Raw genomic sequence first — 14064 nt, forward strand, 5'->3', positions numbered from 1 at the left:
GTCCAGACACCAGCTTTTCATCACAAAGCACCATGTGGCAGAAGTTACTGCTGCCTGATATCCTCTCTCCTGAAGAAATCTGAGATGGGATAATTTAGAAACCAAGTTGCATTTTCAGTATATAATTACGAGTACTTCTCTTAGGTAAGAAAAAGCATAGCATTTATTTATAATCTTACTTTTCTGACCTTAATATATAACCTTTGTTTTGATAATCTTTCTAGTAGTTTGCTTTAAACTTTGTAACATTTTGTTGTGGTGGGCAGACTGTGAACGCTGTTAATGCCTAATAAGTAGTAACTTTCCTACCAAAGGTGTGATTCTGCAACTTAAATTTTCTTGTTTTGAATTGGCCTCATATACTGGCTTTAATCTCTGATACTGTCAGTCATTTTCATTTCTTTTCAAAGACAGAACTTATTCCTCTAGTGGATCTTTTGGGCTTTGCAATATATGGCAAAAAATAAAATAAAATAAAATGAAATAAAATACCAAAAAGGTCAGTTGGTGATCTGTTTTTCCATCACTGAAAAAGCGTCCTGAAGAGTGTAAGCAAATATTACATCAAGACATTTTGAAATTTTGAGATCTGCACACACACATGTTGCCTCAGGACTCATAATATTTATTTTAAATTTTTGAAGTCTAGTATTTTAAATCTGAAATGCACAAAGTAAGATTCAATAGCTGAAACAACTAGAGACTGGCAAATGAACTTTGACATAAATATCCTTAAATCAACAAGCATCGTGAGGTCACAGGACTATAACTTGTTAGCTCTATGCAAATCCACGAATCATTCACATTGTTGATATAAATCATGTTGTTAATATAAATCAGTAGTCATTTCATTGCTCGTGTCAGTAATGAAATTGGCCCAGATTCCTTTACATATTCACAGGGTGCCTAGATGTAGGTAAATAACCACACAAGTGTTATACAAGCACACATGATACACAGACACATTTTCTTCTGTGTATGCTCATGTTATTTGCTTATTTTATATCAGGGAAATTACACTAATTCCAGGCTCAGAAAAAAGTACCTGTTCTTTTATTGTATATACACATATATACTATTTTGTCACGGAGAAAGAATTTCACCTTGTTTTAACTGAGCTGCCTGAAAACTCGACATCCAGTCTGGTGGGGGCATCGAGGCTCTGGAGAGGATGGAGAACCACAAAGACACCCAGGTACTGTTTGATCCCAGCATCCCTATTTTAGGGTGGCATCATTGATTTGCACTTTGCAGAATAAGTCTAGATTCAAGTTATACACTGAACTGTCAATCTCTAACATTTGCTAAAGTTTCACTTTAGCAAAACTCTCACTTCTGGCAAAGCATTATCCGTCTTCTCTCAGCTAAGACTGTAGTGAAGTGTCTCACATGTACACATGTCCATACACATATACACATACATAGTAAAATATAGCAGGAAAATTCATATTCTCTTCTTCTAGTGGGGCTGGGTTAATAGAAATAACAAAAAAGTCAACAAAGTCTGCAAGAGTAGAAAAGAGGTATTCAGAAAATAAACTTTTTTCATGTAACTACATTTATGCTAGATGCAGGCCTGCTGCTTCAAGTTTTATCTACACAACCAATATCTGCCATCTTTAAATAAGAATTAGTTAGGGACAATTATACCATTTCTCAAAGAAAATGAGAATCCATTTTTTTTTTGTCTCAGTTGTCTCAGATCTTATTTTCATATTTAAAATTGAAATGAGCAGTTAGGATTGAGTGACCAAATGACCAAAATAATCAGTGCTGGAACAAGTTATTATTGTATGTTTGCTTGTTCATTTGTTTTTTTTTTTTCTTTATCACACCTTATCTTTACCAGGTCAGGAAGACATTGGAATAGATATGACTCTTGCCTTCAAAAGGTTATAACTTATCAGGCAGCAATCATCCAGTCTGCTACTCCTTGTCAAGGACTCTGGTGTTCTGATGAACCAGAGCTTGAGGAGATCTTTAAGGAGAACTTCTGGCAAGCTGAGAAGCACTGTTGCATTTCTAGTGACTGGAATGATTAGGTGGAAATCCTACTTAATCATCATGGCTAGGCTTCACGAACAGACTCTCAAATAACGTAAAGAGATCAAAATCCTATTGCAGGTGGGGTCTGAGCTGATCTGAGCTGGGGACATTAGCTGTTCCCAAACAAGATGTAATGACTGAGGAAAAAATTTATAACCTTTAATGTGTAAGTTATTTCTAGCAAATTTCCAGACAATCTAAACTGTGCAGAAATTGAGGGATGTAAGAATGATATCTGAGTGGGCTCTGATAAAGAATTGCCAAAACTCTAGAAGTTACCACATTTAAATTGATTTCAACAGCTTCTTTCTATCATTTATGTGATTTTGAGTTGTGAACAGAAAACTTTCACCAACACTTGCTATGGACAAATTATCACAACCCAGACAACATCTGGTTACTTTAAATCAAGGTAGGTCCATCATACAGCTGAACTCTAAGACATTTAATGGGAATCAGTTGGAACTAGATATTCTATCTAGAAATTCTGCTCAGAAACAGCTCAGACATAAGAAGTCCAGCTCAATTAGAAGTGTGCCCTCCTGTGACCAGATGAACACCCTGGCTACAGCCCAGCTCTGCCCTGGGGTGAAATCTCAGCATGGGTGCCAGCAGTTTGCTTTCTCAGTTCTCTTCCTCCCTACCTCACAGCGCTTTGGTTTCTATAGGAAGTACATCAGATATGTGGGCAGAAAGGAAGTTGTGACTCCTTTCAGTTAGGCTGTTGATCTGGACAACCACACAGCCTGCCCTGCTTACTCGAATCGTGGAAGTTGCAGATGACTCCTTTTCTCAGCACTGGGCAATTCATGTTTCTGTCATCCATGTCTTTCAATTCTTGCCACTACCTTGCATGCTGGGACAAACATTTGAAAATATTTTCTACCTTATTTATGGGAAAAACTTGGAGCCCTTAAAAGCATAAAGCAATTACTGATAGCATGAAGTAGGCATTGCTTACTTAGTTTTGCCTGGCTCCCAAAGAATCCAGTGTATTTCTTTAATATAAACCATAGAAGGGTAATTCAGCAAAGAACCTCTTTTTCCATCAGTTATTTTATTACAGAACAGTAAAGGTGACAAGAAAAAATTATGAAGAGAAGCAGTAAAGCTGAAACAGGTTATAAATTATACTGGGAGTATATTCTGTTCTTCCAAACAGTCATATATGGCTGGAAGGGATTTTGTGTGATCAGCTAATCCATCCTCCTGTCCTGACAAGATGGATTATACTCCATGTCATACCTGACAAGAGCTTGTCTAACCTGTCTTTAAAAGTTTTGGTGATGGGGTCTCTAAGACACCCATTCAGTCTATTTTTGTGTCACTACCTTTAAAATTCTAAAGTTGTCTAGGCATCCAAGCTGACCCTTCAGTACCATAACAAAATTTCCCTTTTTCTTAATTTATTCCCCAACCACATGGATAAACTTTGTGGCAGAAGGCCCCTGCATATTTGAAGTCTATTAATCTTAAATTTTGTGGAAAGCTACTTCCAAGGATTCTTTCAACCACCCACATTCCCTAGACCTCTCATCTCCCCTACACACCCATTTGGCCAACATCTTTCCTGAATTGCAACTCCTAGATTTTTCTATTGGAATAGAAAAAAAATACAACTTATGAACTCTAGTTGTCTATGATCCATTTATGCTATTTTTTCATAATTTTTTAAATAGCATAGTGAATCCTTAATTGACATTTTTATACATATTTCTTTTATATCACTCTAGAGCTTTCTGGTAGTCAATAAACACAGTTAAAACATAATTTGCAGCTTCAGTTCTAAACATTCTATAGAGATACAAATTGTATCTTTATAAATCAGAACATTTATCTAACCTCATGGTTGTAGTATTTGATGTTAAATGCTTGATGTTAAATATTTGAAATATCTCTTGGGTATTTCTATTTTCAAGGTGGTCTTGACACTTGTGAAATTTAAAAATGAGACTGGTCTAAATACTTAGAAATTCCCTAGAGAGACTGTTTTTAACCTGTTGTTATGGGTGGGTGAACTTGGTGGATGGGTAGTTTTCAGTGCCTAATTGCCCTGATTCTGTGAAATGCTGTTCATTACAACATCAGTACATGCCATTGTCTCAATGACCACTAATATGTTTTCTTGAGAGAAACAAATTCCACTTCACAGTGGATTTTAATTTAGTTATTTAAACTGTCTTAAACAATAGAAAGGAAAGAAAAGAGGAAAAGCAACCACGTGCTTGTGTAACATAGCAGTTCTGCTGGAATTAGTATGCAGAGAATATGAAAGGAAAACCACTAATCTTGTTTGCAACATGCCCAAAGAAGAGTACTTTACATCAAAAGTTAAACACTATCATTCCTGCAGATCTTTTACTTCTCAAATAACACAGAATTTTATAAATCAGAAAATTTGCTAGAGAAGAGGAGAAATGAAATAAAGTAAGAGGAAAGCAGAAAGATTAAAGGAGCATATGATGGCTGCTATAGACCCTGGCAAAATCTGCAACACAGCAGGTCTCTCTGTGTCTGCTGTGCCATATTCTGTCAAAAGCAGCTCCCAAATGTGGTGAAGGAAATGTTAACATTTCTAATCTTGGAAACATTCAGTGGTACCATCTCAGTTTCATCAAAAGCCTGTAATAAAATAAATCCAGAACACTTTCTCTCATGAAAGCTTAGTGAAACACAGATGTTGCTGCTCCATATTTTCCCAGAGACCCTCATCGACTCCTTTCACAGAGAGTCTGAGCTTCCCATAACCCCATCATTGCCTCTAACAGCAGCCTGCCATTTCCATCAACATTTTGCTCTGCAGAATTGCTGTTATCGTGCAACACTGTGCTTTTCTGCACATTAAACTGGTTAGAACTGAGGCAGTAGAAACGTATCATTGCTATTGCTGGGGAAGAAAGCAGATGCTGTTCATATGCATACTAAAAATAAGAAGAAAAAACCCCAGCTGAAGCCTGTTTCAAAACTTCCTTATAGAAATGTGAAAAAAGCACAGTCCAAAAAGCAAGGAAATTTCACTAATCAATATTCACCTTAAGCCTGTGAAAGAATGACTGGGACCCATGCTGACATTATCAAAAGCTTTCTTTTTTGCTCATGTCCTTTTCAATAAAGGCTTATTTTCCCTCTCCCTCTTGAGACTGGAATAGCCAATTAAGGTTTTTAAACATCTATGGATTTTTTTGCAGTAATCTGCAGAGTGAATATAAATCATCTTCTGTATCTTACAGTGCTGCTTCATGAAAGTCAGCATCTTTAGCTATTTTGTTCTGTGACATCCTTCAGTTTTCCTTAAAACATGATTTTTTAAATCTCTATTGAAGTATTAATTTTTTTCTTAGTTTAAGTAGTTTTCTCCCTCAAAATATTTTGCATATGAATATTGATATGATACCTGTTGAACACTTTCCAGTACTATCATAGGCACATGCATTCTCATAAGTTTTGTGTATCTAAGCAAGTCCTCATTAATGTGCTTAGTTATTAATTTAGAAAAGCAATCACATGGAGTTTTGAAAGTTAGACATACAAGTAGTCTTTTTAACTTGAAAAACCTTCTTCTATTTGTAACTCAGCTGTCTGACATTTCATAATCTAACACTTAAATGGTAGGGTGTATTAAGATATATTGTTGTATTTGACTAATTTTAATGAGGAATTTTAAATCTGCACATTATGTTTGCCAGAACTGACTGAGAATCTCCTGGTTATCATGGTGACCAGCAGACTCTCAGGGTAGGCACTACTTCAGACCTGCTCAGACTTGTTAAAAACTGGTATTCATTCTATTGGAGAAATTTGGTATTGGAAATTCCAAATATATCATGATAAAATATATCTTGCTGCATCTGACAGCTTGAGGAAAGCAAGGCTGCTGCCACTCTGTGTCCCCAGGTCCAACTGATAACAAGGATGAAAAATTATTCCTAGCAGGCTCAGAGCACATGCATGCCTCCCACTTATACACATACAGACAGATGGCTGGCACAGCAGGTCATGGACGGACACCCAGGGCATTCCCAAAGCATAGACATCACCAGTGTCCATGTCCTGCTCCCCTCTCTGGCTGGGCAGGACAGCAGACCATTGGTGTGAGTACCTGTGTACACACACAGGGTGGACCCATCCAGCAGCTAGGCTGGCTCAGTCTCCCAGCTAAGGGCACCTGGACATGTGAGCTCCCAAGGCTGCAGCCCCCGCTCCAGCTGGTGGCACCACAGATTCCCAGACAGGTAGACAGGCGGAAACACACACACAGAAGGTAAAGAGCCCCTTCCTGCATAGCAGTTGAAGGTGAACTTTAATGAGTAGACAGGCAGACTGTGATGATCAAGTGCGAGACAAGGCCAGACAACTGCACTGACCAGACCTTGCTTATGTGTTAATGGACCCTTTGGTTCCCTATGCCTCCATTTCTTCCTCCCCAAATTCCCCAAATCCCTTCCTTTTTCTCATCTTTGATTTCTCCCTTAAATATCCCATAGTGAATCCCGTGCAATTCTAAAATGTTCTTCCCCTTTATCTCATGATGTTTCCCACCTCTAGACTGCAACCACCTTTAATCCAAAAGGTGACTCAGAGAGTTGCTCCCAATGACTCCTGGTGATGGGTTTCACACGTGGACTGAGGGCTGAGGGTCTGCTGGGGCAGCCCTGGAAAGGCCCAGACAGGATGTCCTTCCCTTTGAGTCTTCAGTTGAGGTTCCCCCCTGTCTGATGTTGTACCCCTGTGTTCCTCTGTGCTCATGGCTCCAGGGATGGGCCTAGCATTAGCTGGGCAGGTTATTATTTGGGCTCTCTATTGTCTCTCTGAGCTCTTTCATGGGTGTGCAGGTGAGCTTTTATCAGATAACCTACCATATTCATTTTGTCTTGTAACTTCAGGGACCAAATATCCAGTAAGACTGAAATAACCTCTCAACTGTATGAGAATAAAAGAGATAGCCCCTCCTAAGCCACTACCTTCTGAGAAAAATTTGATATTGCACGTGCTTTTGTTTTAGTGATATATGATAGCTTTGGTCATTCTATTGCCGATATAATTTGCTTGTTAGGCTGCTTTGTCTCCCATCGTTCAAAATGCACTTCCACCACTTCAGAAATGATTTTTTTCTGCATTTCTTTGAAGAAGTTCAGCATAACATCCCTTGACTAAATTTTGGTAGATCATGGATAGCTTCATCACCAAAATTACATCAGTTATCATCTTGTCTACATTTGTTAGTTTTGGGGGTGGGTTACTGAGGAGATGTGATGATGGTGTGTCAATGGGTGCCAAGGCAGCTTTTGATTCCTAAGCACTTCATAAAAATAATGTTCCTCCATGTAACTTCACAGCGTCATTCTTACTTCCTCCATTATACCCTGTCCAACACATTTTACCTGTAAACAACACGAATCAGAAAATATTCAGCAATCCACTGTGTAATTACAGAACAATGTCATTAAATTCAAGTTAAGACGAGGTTCTTAGTTGGAGCTCCACTGATTTTTCTAGAGGCTGGAGAAGTAACATGAGCAGAACTTGGCCCATGGCATGACTGACATTTCACACAGCAGTGGTACCACTTCACTCACCTCCATTCCCAGCGGTATTTCAGCACAGCTTATGAGCATCAAACTCACTTTCCAGCTTCCTCACACAGTTCTGGTGTGAGAGAACTCAGTAAAACCCTCCTTCGTGTCTGAAGAGCTTAACAGAGTTTCCCGAGTGGCAAATGTGTTAGAAACGGATCTGAGAGACACCTACCCTGGATTGCAAAATAGTGCTAAAACCAACGGGAAAGAAATGCTGTCAAGTACCTGAAAAAAATACCCTTTTCTACTCTACCCCAGAGCATTCCATATGAGTTCTTGTTCAACATTGTGTGCAGTGGGTGATCAAATGCTTCACACAATAGTAAGCTGTAAGTCATATTTGCCTACATAACATGCTGAAGGTGTTCCCAGCTGCAGTGCAGCTAGAACTTGTAATTGAAGTCCTCTAGCACAATTGAAGCAGTGTTTTGAGACATAAAGATTGACTCAAACTACAAAATCAGGCACAATTTGAAGAGATTATAGAGATTATACTATCAAAGTAACAGTCGTAAAGTAAAAGAGCTTTTCCACAGATATGTATAAAAGTGAGTTTTTGCAGTTGGTTGTGGCTAATATCCAGAACAAGACCCTCTTTCCTCCAATACAGATAGCCTCAACTAATTCTTTGCAAAATGCAGTCACAGCTGTTTTATATTGACAGCAGTTCTACCTTTGCTTCTTTTGAAAATGAAATGGGAAAAAGTAGATAAAATGTAATGGAATTGCTTGAGCTGAAGCTAGACATAAGTAGTGGAGAACACATAATAGTATTTTCAACTGATAAGGAACTTGATCTTAACTATCTTCAAAGGAAATACCTCTAAGAAGCTGGCATTTTCTACCATGGTGAAAGGTAGGGATGTAAGGAGCAGACCCGAGGGAAGCAAACTGCCTAGTGAGTTACCAACACCTACACACTGCAGCATTTCGATTTTTTTGGAAGCTTCTCACCCAGATACTATCCAGCCCCATCTGTGCTCAGTTTGAGAGTTCTGTTGTAGCCAGGGCTCAAAGCTGCAGGCCAAATTGGAGATGCATGAATTGATCAAAATTTCCTCTAATCCTACCTCAAGAATAAGTGACTGAAATGAATTCCATCAGCTCTATACATTTGCAGCACTGCCACTGGCGTATTCAAGCTGGGCTTATTGCCATAATGGTTTCCAAAATATACTGCACTATAAATGCATGAGTTCTTCACAGCAGCACATTACAATCAAAATTCCTACACATCTACACCTGCTATTATTTAAATCGCTCACTGCAACTCCATTGAACGTGGCACTTTATTACAATGGATGCTCAGCAAGAAAATCAAATAGAAGAGGACAAAGGGATAAAATCGCAGGAAAATGAGAGCACGTAATCAAAGAAAAAAATATGTAACACTGAGAACTCCACTTTTATCCTCACAATATTAAATCATTCTCTTCTAATCAGTAAGAGAGAATCTGAATGACTAAGAAGGCTAAATGAAAGTTTGCAATTCTGAAATAGACACTAACGGGTGGAAAAAAATCAAGACTATTTAAAACACATGATCCAGCCACCCAGCAAATTCAGCATAACTAGGATTTCATTCCAAGTGACTAAAACTGTCCAAAAGGAATTCCAAATAAGTTTAATGCATTTTTTTTACTCATAATTTGGAGCACTATGTAAATCATACCCTGCCTCTAGAGAGGGAGAATATATTCAAAAATATGATGTATATCAACTATATTTTCCAGGGTTTCACAGTCAAATATCTCTGTGGGCCCATTCACCAGTCCAGCTGCATGAAGTCTTCTGTGTCTGTAGGTGGCACAGGCTTCTAGCTCAGGTGATGCTTTTCATTTTTTCCCTAATATTTGAACCCCAGTGGCTTTCTTTCTTTAGATGGAGCTTCTCAGTCAGAAGAGCTAAATTCTCTGAGATTGTGCTGTTCTATCAATATTAAAGCTTCAGGAGTCATGTGCATTCAATAGTAATTTTATTTGAAAGGAAATCTATTAATTTTTTTGCTAGTCAAATATCCTTCTCAAAGTGACTGAAATGAGATCCATTTTTTTCAAGTTGCTTGTTTAGATTTGTCTTTAACTTTACAATTGAACTCGAACAATATGAAATAGGAAGATGTGGGTTTAGTTGACAGACATCATTCTTCCCCTCTCCCCCTCAAAGTGCTCCTTTGTGGATTGTGTAAAAAAATTCTGTGTTTGATTTCAATTTGAAACAAAGAAAAATTTGAAATTCTCTCTGAACAGGATTTCTGTATTAGGTGCAGTTTCATCATTAGACTTTTCTTTCAGTAATGGTGGGTGAAATATTTGGACACATTCAGAAAGTATTTTCCGTTGGATATTCTCTCCTGGTTAATAACTCTTCAGTTAGCCAGTATATTACTTTACCTTGGCCTCTCTCAGGCATTCTGGTCTCTCTGGAAGAGACTCCTCTAAGTCCCTCGGTAAAAGAAATTATTTAGTTTAAAAGCTGTGGTGATAGAGTTTCCATTGACACATTAATACTTAAACAATAATAACCACCTTTATACTATCTCTTTGAAGTCCATTTGACTGTGTTATTTTCTATTCAGCTACCCAGCTGTTTTTCTAAAAAAAAAAAATTGTTAGTGAAATCTAAACTCTCTAAATATCTAATTTCAGTGCTCTTCTTACACCAAGTAGCAGAGAAGTGCATGACTGTGTAATAATCTGCTGCATGCCTTTTCCTTTTCTACTTTCACCCCCTTGTTGATGAATCTATCCATATTCTCAGATATATAATAGCAACATATTCTTCCCTGATATTTTTGTCACCATTACATTGCTATGCCATTTTCATTGCTGATTGTTCTTGAAGACTCAAGGGTCAGAATCACTTTGTGTCTGTGTTATAATTCTTAGGCTCAAAGGCCTAAAGCTCAAGATTTTGTATATTAAAAAAAACAATTTGTTCCTATCTGGATATAAATTGAAAACAGCAGAATGTGTCAGACTCCTTCTCAATTACTAAATATAAACTGTTTCTATACCAGATACAAACTGTTCTATATCTCAGCCCTTTCCAACTCTAGAGGCAATCTGCGTGGTTTTGTTATTCACAGATTGAGTTGCAGGCATTTATGTCTCGATAATGTTCAAGTAATCAACTTGAAAACTGAAATATGTCTCAGCCTTAGTATCAGCCTCGCTCCAGGAGCTGAAGTTATGCTGAAGTTATATTGCAAAAAAAAAAAAAAAAAAAAAAAGGAGTGACAAGTTGCTGTGTTGTCTTTGTATTCAGTAAAATCTTTACCTGTTTCCCCTCAGCTGTGCACTCATGTATGGATCCAATTCTTGACATTCGAATTGTTTAAACTTTCCCATGAAAAGAAGTGATATTATTACTTGAACAAATATACTTTGTGACTTGGTAATAAAAAAGGGCTGTAACTGAGATCTACAAATTGCTAAACATCATTTGAATTATGCATGCAAAATTTATGGATCAGCCTATCAACTGATTATCTCCTTTTTGTCATTTGATGCATATTAATTTTATGCACTACTGCTTTGGCTGCTATTTCATTAGAATGTTTACTGCTGTTTAAGGTATATTACTTCACAACAAAAATAAAAGATATTACAAGCTCATATTCTTTTCCCCTTCAGCATTGTAACCTGTGTAAAATTTATTTCCTTCTAAATTAAATACAAGAAGATAATGACTACAGTGTTGTAACTTTTGTGATTATGCAAGTATATTGTTTCCTTTTCTTTGAAGTTTTTTAAAATTAATTTAAAAATCAATGATAGAAAAAATCCAGGACCTCCTTCTTAAGTTACGTTCTGAATATTATTTTTTAAAGACGGATGGTAATGGTAAAATTGGAACCAATAGAATTTTCTTGAGTCAGGAAACACACATACATAAATATTTCACTCAGAGCTCCTGGATTTTTTAGCCTAAAAGAGGATTAAATTATATATATGGAATTCATATATATATAGACATACCCTACCCAAACTAAGTCCACCCCCAATCTATCCTCAGACTAGTTTAAAATATCTGCAGTTCTTGAAGTGATATTTCCAGAAATAAGTAATTTTGCTTTGCACCTAAAAAATCTCTTATTTCTCTCAATATGGTGCTGGATGTGCAGTCCTATTTTCAAAAAAAGACTTTATCTAAGTGCTCCTGTGCCTTCACTCAGCATAAGAGTGGCCATCCTTAGCAGCATCATTTGGATTGGGAGCTTACCTTTGACAGTGAATTTTCCAGTTGCTTCCACTTTTGGCTCACACTACGGAAAGGTCTTGAAGAGCAGGAGATGGGGCCCCTTCAGATGAAACTAAGCAAGGAGATGAGCTCTGGTACTTGCAGATAATCAGTTCATGGGACTAGACTAGAGTCAGTTCAATGTAAAGCATCTTTAAGCCCTACAGTGGGAACAATAGGTCTTCAGTACAGTGTTTCACTCTACAGGTCCTCCTGTGCAGCTCTACTTCTATGTGGGGTTGATCTTTGTCCCTGCTGTGTCCCAGCTTCTGTCACAAGCAGCTTGTGCTGCAATTCTGGAGTCTTGATTCTTTCCTGACACTGGTGGGGAAAACCAAACAGAACCAAACCTGCTGATAATTGGTTAGGTTAATGCTTTGCTAAATCTGTTGTAGAAAAGCCAACATTTCATGTACTTGATGGTCATAGAGATTATTTCCCTCCCTCAGCTCTGATTTTGAGGCTATACCAAGGAAAAGGAGAATGAAAGTTCCTTTGATATTTGCAATTCCTATTTTATGAGAAAGTAAAAACACTCTTTGTCCCTCTCTTTTCCTACTACCTTCTTGGAGAGCATGCATTGAACACTCCTTGCAGTTGATAACTTCAATAATTCCAGCAACATTATTGTCCATCTGGCTTTGTAAACAGGCTGGACCAAAGCACTTGGAAATTTTCTCCTTTATTATTGGTATAATTTGTTATCTCCTTAACACGATGAATAGAAGCTGACAATTCCAAGTGTCAAACCTACATGTCCATAGGGAAACATAATTACAGTCTACATAATGAGATGACATCTACATTTGCATGATTTCCATAAGAAATTAAAAGAGAGCACTATCAGCTACAGAAAGGTATGTGATCTGGAAATCTGAGATAATGTGGGGAAAGGAGGGAAGGGAATGCATCTTTCTGTAATTGAGTACCACCAGTTCTGGGAGTCACAGGGTAGGTGTGGATGTGGACCAGGTCAGTCTTACAGGTCAGCCCACATTGGCCAGAGTGGACAGGTCATAGTGGTCCCCTTCCTAGAAGATCCATTTAAGTTCACACAGGCTCCCAGATCAATGGAAAGTGACTTTTCTGTGGCACATTGAGGCTAAAGATTCCAAGAGAAGTAAAAAAAAAGACAAACCAAAATCCTTTTGAAAACTGTTTTGCTTTGATAGTTGTGCATAAAACCAGCAGTTCCCTTATTGCATCTACCTCTCTTATAATATCAAACATATTCCTGTAAGTGAAAGAAGATAGGTTGCTGCCATCAGAAATACAGACAGTATGAGGGGCATCTTGTTAAATACAATTATTATCCTCAGAGGAAATTTGTGGTATTTTAATGCCAGGGTTTAAACCAATACATAATTTCTCCTCAAGCAGTGCAATTTTCCACAAGGGAGTTTAATTCTGTTTTTTCCAGGCAGTATTTTGTGACTGCTGTTTCCCTTACTTCAGTAGAACACTAAATTTCATGGAAGTGTGTCTTTTCCCTTCCACTTGAAATATTAGGAAACAGGCATCATAGTCTGTCTCAGAAAAATAAGCAAACCAATTCTTTTTTAAAAAGGAATATTTATTTTAAATATAGTATTTTCCGGGCACCACCTGAAGTCTGGAAACATGGGGGCCAAACACTCCCTGCTAAATTTCACGAGTTTGTGGTGCACTGTTGGAAACTAGTTGAACTACCATCAGACCTTTGTGATGCAGTCATCATCACTTTGTATAAGAAGAAAGGTACTAAATCAGACTGCTCAAATTACCATGGTATTACTCTGCTCTCCATTGCTGGCAAAATCCTGGCAAGAATACTCTTGAACAGACTAATACCCGCTATAGCAGAAGGAATTCTACCTGAAAGCCAATGTGGTTTCAGAGCCAACAGGAGTACCACAGACATGGTATTTGTTCTCAGACAACTGCAAGGGAACAGAACAAAGGTCTCTATGTAACCTTTGTTGATCTCACCAAGGCTTTCGATACTGTGAGCAGGAAAGGTCTATGGCAGATTTTGGAATGCTTAGGTCGTCCCCCCAAGTTCCTTAAAATGATCATCTCACTCCATGAGGATCAGCATGGCCAGGTCAGATATGGCAATGCACTTTCTGAACCCTTTCTAATAACCAGTGGTGTAAAACAAGGCTGGGTTCTTGCACCAACCCTATTCACAATCTTTTTCAGCATGATGCTCCAAAGGGCC

This window comes from Manacus vitellinus, unplaced genomic scaffold, assembly GCF_001715985.3.
Source record: "Manacus vitellinus isolate BGI_N305 unplaced genomic scaffold, ASM171598v3 scaffold_7_pilon, whole genome shotgun sequence".
NCBI classification, from domain to species: domain Eukaryota; kingdom Metazoa; phylum Chordata; class Aves; order Passeriformes; family Pipridae; genus Manacus; species Manacus vitellinus.